The sequence below is a fragment of the Leptonychotes weddellii genome, chromosome 4, assembly GCF_054177405.1.
Source record: "Leptonychotes weddellii isolate Sample4059 chromosome 4, ASM5417740v2, whole genome shotgun sequence".
Lineage (NCBI taxonomy): Eukaryota > Metazoa > Chordata > Mammalia > Carnivora > Phocidae > Leptonychotes > Leptonychotes weddellii.
The window spans coordinates 70221471-70236262 of NC_138372.1; positions in this window are offsets into that span (position 1 = coordinate 70221471).

A 14792-nucleotide genomic window follows, 5' to 3' on the forward strand; every position below is an offset into this window, starting at 1 on the left:
GGTGGCTCAGTCAGTTAAGCGTCTGCCTTCGGCTCAGGTCATGGTCCCAGAGTCCTGGGATCGAGCCCAGCATCAGGCTCCCTGCTTGGGCGGGAGGCCTGCTTCTCCCTCTCCCGCTCCCCCTGCTTGTGTTCCCTCTCTCGCTGTGTCTCTCTCTGGCAAATAAGTAAATAAAATCTTAAAAAAAAAAAAGATGGAGGGCTGCCTGGCTGGCTCAATCAGTGGAATATGCCACTCTTGATCTCAGGGTTGTAAATCCAAGCCCCATGTTGGGTGTAGAGATTATTTAAAAATAAAGTCTTCAAAAAGGAAAAAGATGAGGTATTTTGTAATCCAAATTCCATCAGTTCTATAACGCTTTCTTTTAAATATTGTAACATTTCTGAATCAAGATGTGTTTTCCAAATCCTACTTTGTAATTGGCATTTTTTTCATTCTTCAGGGTTCATAAAATAATGACGTAATCTTTCAAACAACAATGCCTTAGAATAACTGACATTTTTAGAGACTCCTCCAATTCTGTTTTAGTAAGTTGACTTTCATAAACTTAGTTGCCCTAATATATCATTACTTATTGCCTAAGTTCAAAAGCTAGATCAAGCTTTTGTCTTCTCAATGCGTATTTGATCAGGCGGTTATATATGAGCTATGTTCCCGAAAGATATAGAATATTGGAGGATAGTTCATACCTAAGTGCTTTCTGTGCTACTAAAGTAAACCGGAAATAACCTTCTGGGGTTTTGTTACCCCTGTTTACTGCAGGACCCTTAAAACCCCTGGAAAGTTCCTTAAGGCATTTTCATGTGTACTCAAGAACAGGTCCTACCAACTATCCCATTACTTCCCTGATATGACAAGCTATCTGCAGTGGCTACAGCGAGGCTCCCACTGGAAATGACTGCCTCTCACACGGCACCACCGTTTTTACCGGGCACCTCCATACTCACAGCTGACAGTCTGGACTACACGTGTTACTAAGGCAGCACCGGGATCCCTGGTCTAAGCTTTCATTTCTATGGACTATTTTTTTAAATATTTACCTACTATATGTCAGGCCCTTTACTAGTCACCGCAGAGACTGTAGTGAAAAATCCACAGGCTCCCTATGTACAGTGGTGGGGTTTGTGTGCTGCAGAGACTGTCAAGCAGTGAATGGAGGTTAAAATCCAACCTGTTCTCCACTCACCAAATCATGCCCCTAGTGCAGGGCTGAATCTTTCTTCAGGAAAGGATGCCACTTTTCTTCCCACAAAAGTGCCTTTCCTTGTGGAGCCATCCTTGTGCCTGTGGGCCTGCGTTGCCTGTTTTTAATTCTTCTACACAGAGCATCACCTTTTTAATTCCTCTGCCCAGAGAGTCCTTGATCCTACTTCACACAAAGGGAATTGGTAGGCTATTCGATCCTAAATACTCAGTCCTGGCTCTCAAGCAGCTTCCAGTCTAATGGAGAGAGATAAACAAAGAAAAGCACCATTGTGGTATGTGCAATAAATATAAGACAGGAGTAGGCAGCCAGTAGGGGCTTGAAACACCAAGGAGGAGGGCCTACGCTAGTCTGGGGGGATCAGAGAAGGCTCTGCTGCCTAGAACAATCTTTCTACTCCCTCACCTGGTCTAACTCCTACTCACCCTTCAAGTTTCAGTTGAATATCCCTGTCTCAGAGAGGCTTTGCCCCATCCCCTTACCTTACCCACATAGCACTCTTTGTTTTCCCTTCGTTACACTTGTCTTCCCCGTACAGTAAACCCCACTGTGACAGAACAAACAGGGCCCCCAAATTCAATTTCATTAATTAGAAGGTCATATTATTATGAGATTAATGAAATGACTGGAGTGAGCCTACATAGTTTGCAGGCTAGAGTTCCAGAGGTCTGGCTGTGTGATTAAAAGCCATCCTAGTCTCAGCTAGAGTTTGGACCAATCTGCTGGTACTTGACTTCTCCAGCTTAAATATACTAGGAATTATTCTAGGTCCTATGACCAGCTAGGAATTCCAGAATCACAGTGCTGATTCCAGGAATCTCTCAGTTACTTGGCACCCACTTCACTTGCCTAATCCAGGAAGATTGGGTTGGGAGAATATTGGGAATGCAGAATCCCACTTCCTCACTTCACCTTGCCTCTCTCCACCCCAATTTAAGAAATTTAGCCCACCTCATTTGAAATTGGGAACTGGGCAGAGGATAGGATTAATGGCCAGATGTGTTATACTTGGTTTTGCATTATCAGGGAACATGTTTTTTAACTCATAGTCGTTGCTTAATAAATATTTGCTGAACTGAACTGATGTTATATCTAACATGAGACCTAGGAGACTTTTAAAAGCTAGCTTGGAGAAAAGAGTTGGAGGGAAAATATTCTATGCAGAAGGATTACATGAAAAAACCCTAAGAAGAGCAAGAGTGTGGTATGTTGGGGAATGGCAAGTAATTCACATGGCTAGAATACAGCATATAAGTGAGGAATGGAGAATGCTAAGAATTGAAACTGGAAGGGAAAGCAGAAGTTGGGTCTCAAAGGTCAAGAAATTTGGACTTTACCATAAAGGTAATTGGGAAACCATTGATGAAGGTTTGAAAGGAAATTATATGATCAGATTTGCATTTTAGAAAGGTCTACAGTGTAAAAAATTTATTGAAGGGAGTATAAAACTTGAGGCAGAGAAAGAGTGGGATATTTTCAGGCTAGAACCTCGTGCCTACATATAACCACAGCCCCATGTTAAAGGAAACTGCCCTGCTGTCAGCCCACATGGATAGTCCTCCGCAACTCTCCTTTGTACTTTGCAAGCCTGCTCCCTCTAACACCTGGCTGCAGTGACTAGACCAGGGATGGGAACCTGATCCAAAGAAAACCAATTAGTACGCTGGCAAGTGACCTATGACATAACTGGCATGGAAAGTAGTAATCAAGATAGTGTGGCATTATGATAGACAAATAGATCGATGGATGAGATTAGAGAGTCCAGATATAGATCCACAAATATATGATCAAATAACTTTCAGCAAAGGACAAAAGGCAATTCAGTGGAGAAAGAATAGTCTTTTCAATAAGTGATACTGGAAAAAATGAATACCCAATATGCAAAAAATTGAACTTTGAGCCATATGTAAAGATTAACTCAAAACAAATCATAGAGCTCATATAAAACCTAAACCAAAAAACTTCTAGGAAAAAATCTTTGTGAGCTCTAATTAGGCAAAGATTTCTGAAATATGACACCAAGAGCTCTATTCATAAAAGAAAAAAATGATAAAATGAACTTTATCAAAATTAAGAATTTTTGCTCTTCAAAAACTGTTAAGAGAATGAAAAAACCCACAGATGGGGAGATATTTTTTGCAAATTGCATAATTGATAAAGGACTTATATTCATAATATATAAAGAATTCTCAAAACTCAGTAAGTAAATAAATAACCTGATTTAAAAAAATGGACAAAAGAGTTAACAGTTATTTCACCAAAAAAGATATACTGATGCCAAATAAGCACAGGAAAAATGTTCATTAATCATTAGGGAAATGTAAACTAAAACCACAAATGAGATATCACTATACACCTGTGAGATGGCTAAAATTAACAAGACTGACCGTGCCAAGTATTGTCCAGGATGTATAGCAACTAGAATGCTACTACATTCCTTGTGGAAATGTAAAATGGTACAACAATCTTGGAAAAAAGCTTGGCGGTTTCTTTAAGAAATGAAACATATGGGGTGTCTGGGTGGCTCAGTCAGTTAAGTGAGGGACTCTTGGTTTCAGCTCAGATCCTGATCTCATGGGTTGTGGGATAGAGCCCCCTGTAGGGCTCTGCACTCAGCGGGGAGTCTGCTTAGGGATTCTCTCTTTTTCTCCCTCCCCCAACTTGCGCTCTCTCTCAAATAAGTAAATAAATCTTAAAAAAAAAAATGAAACATACATACCATTTAGTGAATATGATTCATCGCTTTCACCCCTGGGTATTTACCCAAGATAGAAGAAATATACATCCACACAAAGACTTGTACAAGAATGTTCATACCAGCTTTATCTGTAATAGCCCAAAACAGGAAACAACCCAAATGTCCATCAGTGAGTGAATGCATAAAGCCAGCCCCCAAAAAGGATACGTAGTGTATGACTCTCTTTATGGAAAACTCTAGAAAATGTGAACTAATTTACAGTGACAGAAAGTGGATCTGTGGTTGCCTGCCATGGAGGGGGAGAAAAAGAGACAAGAGTGGGGATAAGTGATTACAGAGGGACACAAGAATATATTGGGAGGTGATGGATATGTTCATTATCTTGATTGTAATGATGGCTTTAGAGGTGCAGTCAGATATCAAGGTTTACCAAATTGCACATTTTAAATATGTACAGTTTATTGCTTCCATAAAAGAGTTTCAATCAAGAGCTTCAATAAAACTCTAAAAATTTTCTAAGACAGAGACAGTGGAAGGAGTGAGTTCCTTGAAGGAAGGGAAGAGAAAATTAAGATTAGACTTGAACAGGGAGAGATAACACCCCCATTTGACACATTTCTACATGAGGTGTCAGGCAGATGAGATTATTTCTCTGGCTAGATGTTGTCCAATTTCTCTGTAAAATTGGCAGCAAATCTTTCTGTACTAAGTGACCTGAAGGAGGCAGGCAGAAGGCTTGAGGGTAGTGGAACAAGTCTGAAACAGCTGCTGTGGAGAGTGGGTGAGCCCAGCCCTTAGCATTTGGACAGCACTGGGGTTTCCGTTGATATTAGAGAACAAGAGTCTGTAGCAACCCCACTTCTGTATCATTATGTAATTTTCTCTAGCACAAGTCAGCAGTACAAGTGAAGGAACAGTTCTCTCACTTCTCTGAACACATCTTTCAGAAACTTCTTCAATCTTCTGAGTCCTCAGATTTCTATAGCAGCTGTTCCACCGTTTTGCCAGGGATATCGAGACATTTTTCATTCATTCATTCGTTCATCCAGTAAACATATATTGATCCTTTTGACTCAGGTATGAGGTGTCTAATAGCACTGAAGATACAATAATCTAAATACATGTGGTCCCTGTTTTCAGGCTTCCGTGCCTAAATGAGCAAGCTGCTCCCCCAGGCTCTACTCTGACCCCTTGCAGACCACAGGGGACCACACACTACCCAAGTATAGGTCACCATGGGACTCATACCAGCTACAGATCACTTGACCATCTATAATCAGGGTGCTTCCATTGCATGTCCCCATTTTCAAACTGGACCCAATCATGTTCCTTCTTTCTAGGGTGAGTATTGGGAGCTGGGATAAGTATGTGGCCAATATTGAATTCCTAAGATCTAAAACTAAAGACCCAAGGGTAAAAGGAGATGTACACGGATATCTAGTACACTGTCAGGAACAGCTTTAGGTATTTTCTTCGCTTGAAATTCAATAAACCTTCACAAGGATCTTCCATTAAAGATGAATGCTAACCTGCTATCTCACTCACTTTGGATAACAGATTATTATGAAATCTTTACATATTAAATAAGGTGGCTCTACTGCATAAAATGAAAGTGATACATTAAATTAGTTCTTTATCTTCTTAAAAGAGAAATATGAGATGCATAATAGTCAAATACATGCAAGTGTGTATTTACCTACCGTGTATTTATACACATTGAACATTGACTTAGGAATCCCTTTACATTGCTTTGAGGGAAGATAGAGAAGTAAGAGTTTCTTTCTACTTTTGTAAATCTGTTTTGAGTAGAGCAAGAAATCTTATATGGGACTATGATTTGGGGCCAGAATCCAGTGTACAGTGGTTACCTAGCTGACTGTCAATACTCTGTGAGACACCAAGAAGTGACAGCTAAACAGTAATAAAAGAAAAAAAGGTATAAAAAGATATATGCATGTTATTTCCTCTACTGCTGTGATCCAAAAAAATTAAAATTAAAAATATGCACAGATGCATAAGAGATGTTTCTTTTAGTGAAAAGGGGAAAAATGAATCCCTAAGGGTTGGGAATAGAAATTGATGAATTTGGCAGTAGGCTTTGGAAAAGAACAGTGATAGCCAACCTGACTAATAAGAAAAAAATGTTGCAAAGAAGCACTAGGACCAAAAAAGCAACATTTTTTTTTTCAGTTGTACAGGAAAACAAAATGGTCTTGTAATTGTCGCTCAGGGAAGCTTTCTTGTGACAATGAAATTTTCCAAAGGAACAAAATGGAAAAAGGGGACTCTGCCTACAATATCTCTAAAGAGATCCAGTTAATCTCTCTCTATCCCTACGGGTAATAATGAACTTTTTTTATAGGAAAAGTAATCATGTGCCAGATATTTCCCTAAATCATCAGGTCAATGCACAGATTCTCCATGTAGCTATCCATGATAAGGAATCTTGAGTAGATTCCAGGATGATCACCATTCATAATTAAGTGTAAAAGTCACATCTAGCCGCCTAGTAATATTTTGCCTGCAAATATACTTGGCAGAAGAAATTGCTGAAATGGTAACAGAAAATAAGAGATGATCCATGAGTTTCCTGTGATTTTATCATCTCCCCTCCCCCCGGCCTCTCCCCACACATCCACACCAAATGAAGAAGACTGATGCTGGACTCATAATTTCCCCCAGCTTTTCAGAACCTTAACTATTGAGATAGGGAATTCTTAGAAGTTGATTGTTATAAGTATATTCTCAGTATTTTTGTTTAAATAATCAGAATACTTACATAACTCTAAACCATTCTTTTTTTTTTTTTTTTAAGATTTTATTTACTTATTAGACAGAGAGAGAGAGCACAAGCAGGTGGAATGGCAGGCAGAGGGAGAGGGAGAAGCAGGCTCCCCGCTGAGCAGGGAACCCTACATGGGGCTCGATCCCAGGACCCTGGGATCATTACCTGAGCCGAAGGCAGACACTTAACTGACTGAGCCACCCAGGCGCCCCAATTCTAAATCATTCTTAAGACAGATTACTTTGTAAATTATTTATGGTGACTTGTGAAGAATTTCCCCTTCTCCCAAAGACAACTTGATCTGTCCCTCCTCACTTCTTCATTGGTTTGTGTCTAGAAGGATTGGCTTGCCGAGCTTTTAGGCAATCTTCATGAAAACAGTTTTACTCAGCTGAGCTTTTGATAGGTACTTGGCACCCATGAATTTATGATTTTATTCCCTGAAAGTGCCAGAGCACAGCATGTCTGTGTTGTTGTGATAGTCAGCCAAATTTGGGGCTGCATCACCATCAGCCTGACTCAGTCAGCTATCACCTATCGTGTGCTACTGAATATTGGGAATCACCCTGTTCCTGATACTGGGCATAATTCTATAAACAAGATCAACAAGTTCCCTGCCCTCATGAAGCTTTCATTCTAGTGTGTTGACTATAGCTCAACATTAGGAGCGGAACTGTAAGAAATCACTCTGGGCACTTCAAGCAAAGAATCCGTGAGTAATCCTGTGAATAAAGTGGGATAAGAACTGTTAGGAAAGGGAAAAAAATGAAATTAAGGTATTGATCCCAAGACAGACCTCTTGCTTGGGAAGCCAAGGTTTGCTCAGGCAGACAGGCTCAAGGGAGGGAATGAAGGAAAAACCTATTGTGTTGCAGGTATGGTGGGCAACTCAGTTGGGGCTCATTCAGATTCAGAATAAAGCATTCTTGGAGTGAGAACAGGCTGTTGCGTATGTGGTATGATTTGAGACAAATTGGGAAAGCTGCCAGTTCAAAAACGTCTCTTCCACAGATGTCTGGAAAATGTGAATGTTTACTTCTCTTGGGAGAGGTGGTGGTTAAAAGCATGGACTTGTGAATCAGACAGATTTATTTGTGAATTGCAGCTGTGCAACTTACTATGTAATTTTGGAGAACTTTTCTCTCTTAGCCTCAGTTTCTTCATCTTTAAGATGGGAATAATCATGCCCCATCATAGAGTTTTTATGAGGCTTAAAAGAGTAATTATAGATCAAGTGCTAGCGCAGGTGCCCAGGAACAGGAAATATTCAATAAATGATAAATATTCTTAATATTATTTATATTGGTTGATTCACTCATTCAATCAACTAACATTTGTCAAACTCCCACTATGTTCCAGATACTGTGCTGGTCATGATGTAGCAGGAAAGATAGTCATGGAAGCAACAGACTATAATAAAATGTGAAAGGTGTCCTAAGAGACAGTAATACATTGAAACTTTTTTTTCTCTTTCCCAAAGCAGAGAGGGGAGGGACGACATTTCAGGGAGATGGAACATAAAAGGCCCAGTAAATGAAAAATGTTTTAGATCATTTCTTCCTAGAAACAGATGTAGATGGTAGAAATTGGACCGTCAATATAAGAGGATACTTGCTCCTAAAAATAGTGTGTTCCCTTGGCTTCTGCGGTACTTCATTCTTCTGGTTTTTCTGCAATCTCTCTGTCTCAGTCTCCTTTGTGGCATCTTTCTCCTTTACCATTATATTTCAGAGCTCCTTAAGATTGCCTGAGATGCTTTTCTCACTCTGTATACTCCCCTTAGGCATCTCATTCATTACCAATAATACCCTAGGGATTTCAATTACCATCCAAACAATAACTCCCAAATTTTTATATCCATGTCAGATCTCTCTTATAAGCCCCTCCTATTTCTAATAGACTCATATTTCCAGTTATTTAGTGAATATCTTCACTTGGTTGTCTTAAGAACACCTCAAAATTAGAATACTCAAAACTAATTTACCTCTTTCCCAAAGTCCCTTCCAGTGTTCCCTCTTTCATTAAGTATACCACTATCTACTCAAGTACTGTCAAAGTTAAAAACTTGGCAGTCATTCCTGACTCCACCCTCTCCTTCAATCATCACATTTAATCAGTCATCAGCTCTATTCCTTCTACCATCTTCAATGTGGGTGTCTCAAGTCTATTTCACTATGTTCATTACAACCACCACAGTCTTCCTAGACCTTCAGATTATCTCCCCACATTTAACCTCCTCCATCCCCACCCAATCCAGTCTCCACACAGCAGCCAGAAAATGCAAATATATCTGTCATTACCTTTCTTAAACACTTCAAAATCTTCTCCTTGCCGTTAGGATAAATTCCAAACTCTTTACCAAGCTCCAATCATTCTGCCACTTTCATTTCCCGGGACATACTATCCGAGCTACTGCTTTCCTCATAGGTTTTCTCACTTGTTCCCTCTGCCTGGAATGCTTTGCTGTCCTCCTCTTCACCTAACTGGCCTTAGTCATCCTCCATGTCTCACCTAAAGGTCACTTCTTCCCTGAAACTTCACAACCCCTCATTCTAGGTTTACTCCCTCTCACGCTAGTGTTTCAATATTACGGACACTCAGCAAGAACTACTATGGGCCAGGTACTGGGTCTGGAGCCCAGGATATACATGAGTGAGGAAAAAGAGATATGGTACCTTTCTCACAGAGCTCAGAGCCTTATGGGAGAGACAGAAATTACCAATCACACATGTAAACAGAAAACTGTAACTAAGAAAAGGGCTATGAAACAGAAGTACATGATGCTTTGAAAGGACTTGATGAGACAGGAAATCATCCCCAAGGAAGTGATTATTGATCCAGATGTGAAGGTTGAAGAGGAGTTAATGGTGAGCTGGAAGAAGGAAGTGAGGTGCCTTCTGGAGGATGGCATACCATAGGCCCTGAGGCAGGAGGGATTTAGAAGCATTTAAAAACAGAAAGAAGGCCAGTGTAACTGGACAGCAAAGAGCAAGGGAATACCTATAAAATGACCTGAAGCAGAAGAGGGGGCCAGACTTTGCAAGGTGCTCAGGGTTGTGCAAAGGACTTGGGTTCTTATTTATTTTTTATTTTTTAAAAATATTTTATTTATTATTTGAGAGAGAGAAGAGAGAGAATGAGTGGGGGGAGGGGCAGAGGGAGAGAGAAGCAGACTCTCTGCTGAGTAGGGAGGTCAACATGGGGCTCGATCCCAGGACCCTGGGATCATGACCTGAGCCAAAGGCAGATGCTTAACTGACTGAGCCATCCAGGCACCCCGGATTTGGGGTTTTAATGCTAAGAGTTAAGGGTAAGGGGGAAAGTAGAAGGGATGGGAAGAAAAATTATGATCTGATTTGCACTGTGAAAATATCACCGTCGATAATGTGTGGAGAAAAGATAGGAAATAGGTGAGAATGGATGTTTCCAATAGTTAAAATGGTGAGAAAGCTATTGCAGAGGTCTAGGTAAGAGATGATGTTAGCTTGGGTCAGGGCAGAGGGAAAAGAAATGAAGAGAAGGTAATAGCAGATATTTTGGACATGAAATCAATAAGCTTTGGTATTGTATTAGGAGGGGGATGCTTCCATACTCTTCTGGTTTCCATGAAGAGGGATTTTCCTTAAAATTTCCTAGCTTCTTGCCTCATCTCATACTCCTTCCACATGACTGATGAGTTTGGGAGAGTGTGTTTGCAAGCCTCAGCCCTTCCTGCCTTCTCTTTAGAACTGGCCTGTCTACAGGGAGCATGTACTCTTGGTCTGCAGAGGGTCAAGTTTTTTGACAGATTGTCCTTCTGAGAAGAAGGCTACAGTGGTCTGGTGCTATGTGGGACAGGGTAGGTAAATCTTCCTAAAGCTGGGATTCAGAGTTAGGAAACTAATTTTTGCCATGTACCTAAGTAACATTCTTCAACCTGGCCTTCATCAGTAGTAAAGCTGATCTCTGTCTTCATGACTCTTAACCTACTCCTTAATTTATTTGGATCTCAGTTGGGGTTTGTGGGAGGGAGGAGACAATGAACAATGATGACTCCTCAATTTCTAGCTTATACAACTGAATAATTTATGGTGCCGTTTTTTTCTTCTTTCTTTCTTCCTTCCTTCCTTCCCTCCTCCTTTTCTTTTTTTCAGATGGGATAGTCAGAACTCACAAATTCAAATTGTGGGACATGTTGAATTTGAGATAACATGTTGAATGTGGAAATGTCAAGTAGGCAATTATATATACAGGTCTGGGGCTTAAAGATGCAGCCTGGACTGAAGATAGAAATCTGGGAGCTGTCAGCACACAGGTCAGGATCATGGGCATGGATGAACTCACCTGGGGAGAGATTATACAGAAGGGAAAGAAGTTAGGCCTGAGCATCAATGAACTAAATAGTAAATATCCAGCTTGAGGTAGATGAGTCTGGGAATGTAGGCCAGTTTGTTGATATTGGAGCAGTTCCAGAAGCCAGAGAAGAAGAATTTAGAAGACAGCAATGGGGGGAGGCCTGAACAAGAGGCAAGAAAACACAGAGCCTTATGAAGATGATAATGCATAGAGATAGAAGACCAAAGGTGGCTTATACTTTGGACATTGAACATAGGGCTCAGATTTAGTCTCAGAGCTTGTAATAATTTAATTATTTATCGTGATTTGTATAATGCCTGGCTTCCCCTCCAGATAAAGATTTTGCACAACTCTCATTTCTTGGTCACTGCTGAAACCTTAGCCACATTCAACAGCACAATTCCTAGAACAAAGTAGGGACTCCATATCTTTTGACTTCCTACCCCTATATTTATTGATAAAAAGACCTGAGAAAGAGAAGCCTGATAGCACTTCTTAGGGTAAGCACTAATTACAGGCATAAAGAGAGAGGGGGTGGTGAGAAGAAATGCACGTTTGTTACTCACTGCATTTCATACTGACTAAATGTACATTCTTAACCATTATTATTAGCCAGAACTATTCTCTTTTGTTGTTATAATTATTTGATTGCATGGAACCCCTCATCAAATAATTTGAAAAAATCTTCAGCCTCCCTCAGATACATCTGGTTCACAAAATCATAATTTCAACTATGTCAAAATATGCACTAACACAAGACCGGAAGGAAATGCAGTAACATGTTCATGATAGTATGAGGGTGATTTCTCCCCTGTAGATCTAAGTCCTAAATATCCTCATTATTCTATTATTGTTTTAAAGGAGTTTTTATATTTTGTGGATATTGATACTTTGTTGATTGTATATTACAAATACTTTCTCACAGTTACTCCTTTAACTGTGTTCGTCCTTTGGTTTTTAACAGATTTATGGAGGTATAATTTACATACCATAAAATTTACCCATGTTAAGTACACAATTGAATGGGTTTTTAGTAGATTTATATAACTTTGCAAACATCGCTACATTCAAGTTTGTTTTTTTTTTTTTTAAAGATTTTATTTATTTGACAGAAAGAGAGAGCACAAGCAGAAGGAGTGGGAGAGGGAGAAGCAGACTCCCCGCTGAGCAGGGAGCCCAATGCAGAGCTCAATCCCAGGATCCTGGGATCCTGACCTGAGCTGAAGGCAGACAACCGACTGAAACCACCCAGGCGCTCCGTGCATTCAAGTTTTGTAACACTTTTCTTCCTCTGGAAAGTTACATTGTGTCCATTTACATCAACTTCTCTCACTCTCAGCCCCAGGAAGCCACTGATCTACATTTTGAAGTTTTTCCCTCTCCAAATTTTCATATAGATGGTATCATACAACATACAGTCTTTTAAAAGTACATGGCTTCTTTCATTTAGCATGGTGTTTGTGAGATTCACCTATGTTGTTAGATATATAAGTAGTTGGTTCCTTTTTATTGCTGAGTTTTTTACTTATCCATCATGTGGATATACCATCGTTTGCTTATGCATTTACAGATTGATGGACATTTGAGTTATCCCCACTTTGTGGCTATTATGAATAATGCTATTATGAATAGAGTTTGGTGGAGACATATGCTTTAATTTCTTTGGGGTAGATATAGTGAAGTGGACTTTCTGGTTTATGTGGTAACTTTTTCTTTTTTAAGGATTTATTTCTTTATTTGAGAGAGAGAGAGAGAGAGCACAAGCAGGAGGGACAGAGGGAGAGGGAGAGAGAATCCCAGGCAGACTCCATGCTTAGCATGGAGCCTGATGCAGGGCTGGATCTTACCACCCTGAGATCAGGACCTGAGCCGAAATCAAGAGTTGGATGTTTAACTGACTGCACCACCCAGGTGCCCCTCTGCGGTAACTTTTAAAGAAACTGCTAAATTTTTCCTAAGTGGCTCTAACAATGTGTGAGGGTTTCAGTTTCTTCAAATCCTTGTCATCACTTAGTATTATCAGTCTGAGATTTTAGCCACTCTTTGAGTGTGTAATGAAATCTCACTGTGATTTTCATTTGCACTTACCTAATGACTAGTGATGCTGGCATCTTTTCAGGTGCTTATTGTCATCTGTATATCTTTTTGAATGAAGTGACTAAACAAACCTTTTGTCCGTGTCTTTCATTGGGTTGTTTGTCTTTATTGTTGAATCGTAGGAGTTTTTTAAATATATTCTGGATACAACTCCTTTATGAAATACATGTCTTGCAAACATTTCCTCTCAGTATCTTTTAATTTTTAAAAGGGTATTCTTAGAAGAACAAGCATATTTAATTTTGATGAAGTTAAATTTATCAATTTAGAATTTTTATTATTTGTGCTTTTTGTGTCCTAAGAAATCTTTGCTTACTCAAGATCACAAAGATTTTTCTCATGTTTCCTAAAAGTTCCAGAGTTTTAGCTCTTATATTTAGGTGTGTTATATATTACAAACCATTCTGTTTTGAATTAAGTTTTGTGTATAAGTGAGGTAAGAGCAAAGGTTTTGTTTTGTTTATGTAAAAATGTCCAATTATACTAGCACCAGTATTTGAAAAAGAATTTTCTTTCCCATTGACTTATCTTGACTTACCGTGTCAAAAACATCAATTACCCTTATATCTATGTCTAGATTTTCTATTTTATTTCCTTGACCAATATGTCTCTCCTTATGCCCAAACCATATTGTTTTGGTTATTATAGGTTTAAGGTATGTTCTGAAATAAGGTGTAAAGATCCTCCAACATGTTTTTTTCTTCTTCAAAATTTTGTGGCTATTCTAGGTTCTTTGCATTTCAACGTAAGTTTTATTTTTTATTTTTTTAAAGATTTTATTTATTTATTTTGAGAGAGAGAAAACAAGCCGTGGGGAGGGGCAGAGGCAGAGGGAGAAGCAGGCTCCTCCCCGTTGAGCAGAGAGCCCGATGCAGGGACTCGATCCCAGGACCCTGGGATCATGACCTGAGCCAAAGGCAGGCGCTTAGCTGACTGAGCCACCTAGGTGCCCCTCAACATAAGTTTTAGAATCAGTTTCCATTTCTACAAAAACACACACGCAAAACAAAACAAACACCTGCTGAGTTTTTGTTAAGTATTGCATTGAATCTATAGATCAGTCTAAGAAGAAGTGCCATCTTAACAATATTTAGTGTTCTAATTCTTGAATATAGTATAGCTCTCCATCTATTTAGGTATCTATGTGCATTATTTTTATTATCAGAAAAAAATCAACAACACTTCTCCCCCTTTCCTCAAATAGCTTTTCTTTTGTTGGTACTATATATTCTTAAATGAGAATGGATTTCTCTTACAGCAACTAGTTACAGGTGAAGGTAACTGTCACAGGTGGGGGGGGTGCTGCTGTCAGGGAAGTACTCTAAGCTATTCAGAGCATCACTGACACTGGTAATTTACTACAGAAGAAAGAGATGCCACGAAAGTATGGTGAGTAGGCTGCAAAGGTCAATCTGTCAAAATCCTGCTCTGCTCTGCTTCTTTTCCACTTGTTTAAAATACTTATAAGAAAGGGTCACTTAATTTGTCCATCTACATCAATACTAAATATGTGATCTTATAGGAAATAAGGACTCAGGTGCCTGGGTGGCTCAGTTGGTTAAGCGACTGCCTTCAGCTCAGCTCATGATCCCGGAATCCTGGGATCGAGTCCCACATCGGGCTCCCTGCTCAGCGGGGAGTCTGCTTCTCCCTCTGACCCTCTTCCCTCTCAT